We start from the raw sequence: 6,681 nt of genomic DNA on the forward strand, positions 1-6,681 counted from the left end.
TGCACAGAGAGGACCATAGGGCTGGCCCCAGCACAAGACACGACACCCCGTCACTGACCCACCGTGCTACAGGGGGCAGCACTGGAGACACAGTGCGGGTATTGTGCCTGGTCTGACCTCCACACACCACAGTGAAACACAAAGGGAGCGCAACAGAGCATCAAGGGGAGCAAAGCAATGAAGTCCCCGAGGAATCCCAAAAATAGACTTTGGAATTGGTGGGCAGGGCATGGCACTTCACCATATCCAATTGGATAACATTCAGAAAAGTCAGCAGAGAGACCTGGAACTATGTATAGGCTTTCTTTCTTTGTCTCGTGTCTGTCCATATAAGATAGGCAAGAAAACCAATCTGGAGGAGACACTAATGGTGCTGGCAGCTCCAGGGGGATATGGGAGAGGAGGAGGTGGGAGAACGAGAGGAGGGAGCCAACAAACCCAGGCACAAGGGAACAATAAGAGTTCTAAAATCAATGGCCAGGAGGGTGGAGAATGTCTGGTGGGGTTTGACAAAGTGCAATGTTGAATGAAGATGGAACATGACAGTGAGACAGGAGGAAAGTAAAAAGAAATAGAGGAAAGAACTAAGAGGCAAAAGACATTTATAGAGGTCTAAATACAGGCATGCTCACTGGTAAGTATACTAATATGTAATGATAGGGATATAGGTCTACGTACATATATTTAAAAGTTAAGTATTAAGGTAGCAGATGGGCATTGGGTCTCTCTCAAGTACTCCCTCAATGCGAGAACACTTCGTTCTAACAACCTGGCTTTCTGTGATGCTCACCTTCCTGACATGTTTACTGGAGTCAAAATGGTGCAAAAGTAAATGTGGTGAAGAAAGCTGATGGTGCCCGGCTATTAAAAGATATAGCGTCTGGGGTCTTAAAGGCTTGAAGATAAAACATGCAGCCATCTAGCAGGGAAGCAATGAAGTCCACATAGAAGAAGCATGCCAGCATGTGTGGTCACAGTGTCAACGGGATCAGGTATCAGGCATCAGAAGACCCCAAACAAGCAAATATATCGATGGGTGTCAGAGTGGAGACCCATCTATAGACAGTTGGATATTCCCTGACAGAAGGGTCATAAGGAAGGAACGAGTCAGCTGGGGTGCAGCATAGCACCTATGAAACATACAACATTCCTCTAGTTCTTTAATGCTTCCTCCCCCCACTATCATGACTCCAGTTCTGTCTTACAAATCCAGCTAGACTGGAGTATGTACCCTGGTACAGATAAGAACTCTCGACATGTAGAATGCAGGATAGATCAACCCCCCAGGAACAGTAATGGGAGTAGTGATACCATGAGGGTAGGCCGGGGAGAAAGGGGAGAAATGGGGAATCGACTACAATAATCAACATATAACCCCCCCCCCAGGGGGATAATCAACAGAAATGTGGGTATAGGGAGATAGCGGATGGTGCAAGATATGAAAATAATAACAATTTATAATTTATCAAGGGTCCACAAGAGTGGGAGGGTGGGGGAGGAAGGGTAAAAAGAGGAGCTGATACCAAGGGCTCAGGCAGAAAGAAAATGTTTTGAAAATGATGATGGCAACATCTGTACAAAAGTATTTGATACAATTGATGTATGTATTGTTATAAGAGCTGTAGGAGCCCCCAATAGAATAATTTATTAATAATTTTTAAAAACTGACACATGAATTATGGGGCTGGTGAAGAATAGTGAAAGTACCATGGACTTCCAGAAGAACAAGCCCGTCTTGGAAGAAGCACAGCCAGGGTACTCCTTACAGCAAGTGTGCTGAGACTGAGACTTCTCACTTACTTTGGACATGTTGCCAGAAGAGACGGGTGCCAGCAGAATACACCATATGCGTGGGGAAGTAGAGGGTCCTTGCAAAGAGGAATCCCTCTCACTGAGGAGTGACACAGTCGCTATCGCCGTGAGCGCTAACCTAACAATGGCGAGGATTGTGCAGACTGGGCAGTGTTTCCTTCTGTTGTGCATTCAGTCCCTGAGGTAGAACGAACTCAATAGAACTTAGAAACAATAAATGTATTTTTGTAAAATAGCTTTTTCGTTGTGGTTTTGGTGAGAGGTTAGTTACACAGAAGTTGGGGTTTCTATGCAACAATTCCACACAAAAAATTGTGCGTATATACATATATGTGTGTGGCTATGTATATCACAACATAATAGAAAAGATAAAATTTAGTAAAATATGCTTACAAATTTATTTCATGTGGATCTTTGGGGAAAAACTTTTGATATAGAAGGAGAGAATGAAGAGGTAGGTGAAGATTGATGAAGATATTTTTAAGGAGAGTACTTGGTATCATGAAGGGTTTTTGCACTCGGTGTTGCTGGTTATTATTTCTTGATTTTTCCAAACTTAGTCTTCTTTTGCCTTCATAAACCTTAGTGCTACTTAGAGTTGATTACTATTGGTGTTGCTCTGGTTAGGCGTCGTCCAGTCAGCTCTGACGCATAGCACACATGTGCAACATAACGAAACACTACCCAGTCCTGTGCCGCCCTCATAATTGCTGCGCCTGAGCCCCGTGTTGGTGCCACTGCGTCAATCCGTCTTGTTGAGGGTCTCTTTTCTCCGACCTTCTACAGTACCAAGCAGGCTGTCCTTTGCAAACACATCCAACAACATGTCCAAAGCACGTGACACATGTCTCCTAATCACATGTCCAAAGTATGTGAGATGAAGTCTCTACATGCTTGCTTCGGAGGAGCGTTCTGGCTGTACTTTCTCCGAGACAGCATTTGTTCTTCTGGCTGGCCAAGGTACTTTCTTGTGTGTGTGTGTGTGTGTGTGTGTGTGTGTGTGTGTGTGTGTGTGTGTGTGTGTGTGTAAAAGCAAACCTCACAGAAACACTTTAATACCAGCCTACCAGCGCCAGGTGCAATGTCTGGGACAGACTCTGGGTACAATGCTGTGTGGCGACCATCCACTCACATGTGGCTCCGAGAAGGCCCCCGAGGGGGACTTACCTTCAGGGGCTTGAGCCGGGGCGGGGAAGGGCACCCCAGGAGCAGACAGGGGCAGGCAAGAGGGAAAAGGCGCTACTTCTTGGCGAAGGAGATCTTCATGGCGTTGTTCTGGGTGATCTTGAAGCCCTGCAGGGCATCGCGGGCGGCCCCTGCCTGCACCTCATTGTCAAACTCCACACGGGCGATGTGGTGCCGCCCGCGTACCAGCCGCACCTCCTTGAAGCCGGGGAACTGGTTAAACAGCATGGACAGCATGAGCTCGCTGGTCTCCTCCGGCAGGTTGGTGAGGAACAGGATGTGGTTCGGCGGGTTTTCGGGAAGCGGCTGGGCAGGGGGCATCTGTCCTGGCATCAGCTGCTGTGGAGGAATGGCCCCTGGAGGGAGCTGGCCAGGGGCCAGGCCGGGCGGCGGAATCATGCCGGGGGGACGCATGTAGGGCGGCTGGCCGGGCATGTGGAGCATGATGCGGGGAGCCTGCGTCATGGGCGGCATGCCTGGGACAGGCCCCGGGACGGCCCCCACCCCAGGGGCGGCGGCCCCGCCCTGCACGGCCTTCTTGGCTCTTGGGCTTCCTCTTCTCCCGCTTGCGGTCAGCTCCACGAAGGTGCCCTTCATCTTGGCGGTGATGCCCGAGTCCGTCTGGGCCCTGTACTGGATCCGCATGGGCTTGTCTAGAAGGGGCAGCCCTGCATGGCCCGCAGGGCGTTGGTGGCGCTGCTGACCTCCTTGCAGATGACAAAGGCATCTGCATCTTGAGGCTCCGCCACACCAGGATATCTAGGATCTGGCCAAACTGCGAGAAGATGGCGTACAGGGACTTCGTCAGCTCATCCTTCTTGATCTTTTCGTTGAGATGGTTGATATAAATAGTGCGGTTGGGGCGCGTCTCGGGCACTGCCATGGAGCGAGGTAGAGGCGCCGAGGTCGGTAGCGCAAGCGGGCAAGAACTCCAGCACGCAGCGTCTCTTGGCCAAGGTACTTTCACTAGTCTTTCCCAACGCAATTATTCAGATGCCACAACTTTTCTTCATCTCCTTATTCATTGGGCAGTTTTCACATGTGTAGGAGGGGAGGGGGAAGCTCAGGGCCATCAAGTTGATGCTGACTCATAACGACTCTATAGGACAGGGTAGAACTGCTCCTGTGGGTTCTGAGACTAACTCTCCACAGGACTATGAAGCTTCCTCTTTTCCTGAGGAGTGGCAAGTGGCTTCTGTCATGGGTGTTCAATGCATCAAATCTGTTCTTGAGAAGGTCTCAAGATGGCCTCTTAATTTTGGTGAAATCTACTTAAGGTTTTATTTTGGCTTCTGTGGCTTTGTTCTCATTTTCTTTGACTTTCACCTATACTTGCATGTTAGCTATTTTGGGTCTATTTCACAATTGGCCCCTAGCTTTGTTTTGGTAGATGATATTGAGCTTCTCTTTCTAGAGATGATGTCTGTCCATTTAATTTCTGTGTGTTTCATTTAGTGAGATCCATGTGTACGTCCATGTGTATAGCCATTTGTGTGGTTGAAAAATGGAATTCACAATAAATAAATCATTGGCCATACAAAATTCTTTCGCGAGTTCTCCAGCATCCTTTATGTCATGAAGGCCATGTGAACCAACTTATGATCTTTTCTCTTTGTTTCTAACTTTCACATTCTAATCACCCATAATTATCGATATTGATTGCATATTTAATTAACTTCAGATTGAAGAACTTGGTAGAGTTCTTCAATTTCTTCATCACTGGCTTTAGTGGTTGGTGTATAAATTTTAATAATTGTTTTAACTGGACTTCCTTGTGGGCATATAGGTATCTTACCATACAGAATTGTACTTCAAGATATAGCTTGAAATGTTCTTTGTGATGATGAATCTGACATGATTTCTCTTGGATTTGTCATTCCAAGCATAGTAAGCCATATGGTTTTCCGACTCAAAATGGCCAGTACCCATTCACTTCCACTCACTAAAGCCCGAGACTTCAATATTTACAAGGGCACCCCCCCCCCCCCCCCCGCCAAAATCCTGCTGCTCACTTGTTTTCCTTTTGACGTGAGGGTGATGATGCATTTGGAGTTTGTTCAATCAGGTCAGACTGTTAATCAAGTTTCTACTTAGAGGTTCTGGAAAGTATTAAGAATTAAGGTAGCAGATGGATCTGGGACCCTTACTCAAGGCCTCCCTAAACACAAGAACACTTTGTTCTAATATCCTGCCACTCTTTGATACTCAGCTTGCCGACACAATTACTGAAGATGAAATGGGTGCATAAGCAAATGTGGTGAAGATAGCAGATGGTGCCTGGCTATCAAAAGATATAGCATCTGGGGACTTACAAGCTTGAAGTTAAACAGTCATCTAGCTGAGAAGCAAATAAACCCACATATAAGAAGCACACCAGCCTGTGTGATCACGAGGTGTCGATGGGGCCAGGTATTTGGTATCAAAAGATCCAAAACAAAAATTATATTGATGTGAAAGATGGGGTTGAAGTGGAGATCCATAGCCCATCTGTAGACAATTGGACATCCCCCCACAGAAGAGTTACAAGAAAGGGACAATTCAACCAGGGTGCAGTATAGCATCAATGAAACACACACCATTCCTCTAGTTCCTGAATGCTTCCTCCCTTCCCACTCTCATGGCTCAGTTCTACCTTACAAATCCCGTTAGACCAGAATACACACAGATGAGAGCTCTCGACACATGGGATTCCGAGGAGATAACCCCCTCTGGAACAGTAGTGAGAGTAGCAGTATCATGAGGGTAGTGGGATTGTTGTGGGGTGGTGGGGGAGGGGGAGAAAGGGAGAACCTATCACAAGGTAGACGTATAGGTCCCCCTCCCCCCACCGGGGGACAAATAACCGAAATGTGGGTGAAGGGAGACAATGGGCAGCGTAAGACACAAAACAACAATAATATATAATTGATCAAGGATTCATGCGGCTGGGAGGGTGGGAGAGGGCGGACCTGATACAAAGGACTCAAGCAGAAAGAAAAGGTTTTGCAAATGGTGATGGCAACATATGTACAAGTGTGCTTAATACAATGGAATGATAAGTTGTTATAAAATTTTTAAGAGCCCCCAATAGAATGATTAATAATAATTTTTTAATGAAATCAACAACAAAGAAAAAAATGTTTCCAAGAATGGAATTGCCAATTTGACAAATGTATGAAGTGTAATGGAGAGTACTTTGAAAGTGATGTGGTTGCTTTGTAAAAAAATATATATATATGTATATATATATATATATATATATATATATATAGAGAGAGAGAGAGAGAGAGAGAGAGAGAGAGAGAGCTTTGGAAAAAATATTCTGTTTGGGGTGGGGCCGGTTACCTCCTCGTATGCATTCCTCTTCTCTCTTGACAACTTGTAAAATGTTTGGGGGCATACAGATGTGTCGATGCTAACAAGATTCAGCTAGAGACACCTCTCATGGAGTCCTGCAGACCCCAGGCCGGTCTCACGTGGAAGCCACAGCACTTTCTTAGGCTGACATGCTGCATTTGCTCTTACAACCACCACAGCTGTTAAAATCAGCCAGTCTTGTCCTCGCCTCCCAAAAGTACCTCCTGAGTTAATTCCTACTCATAGTGATTCTATGTAAGAATTCTGACACTGTACATCTTTGGGAGCTCTTTTTGGAACCACTAACAGCTACCCAATGCCACAGGGCCTCCGGGGCTCTTTTCTACA

The 6,681-nt window shown here is 46.4% G+C and overlaps 1 pseudogene; it reads right to left on the reverse strand.

Moving 5' to 3' along the window:
- Window positions 1–2,919: 2,919 nt before the first annotated feature.
- On the reverse strand, window positions 2,920–3,925 carry LOC142460823 (U1 small nuclear ribonucleoprotein A pseudogene; annotated as a pseudogene).
- Between the last annotated feature and the right edge of the window lie 2,756 nt (window positions 3,926–6,681).

This window comes from Tenrec ecaudatus, chromosome 11 (genome assembly GCF_050624435.1).
Source record: "Tenrec ecaudatus isolate mTenEca1 chromosome 11, mTenEca1.hap1, whole genome shotgun sequence".
Classification (NCBI taxonomy): Eukaryota; Metazoa; Chordata; class Mammalia; order Afrosoricida; family Tenrecidae; genus Tenrec; species Tenrec ecaudatus.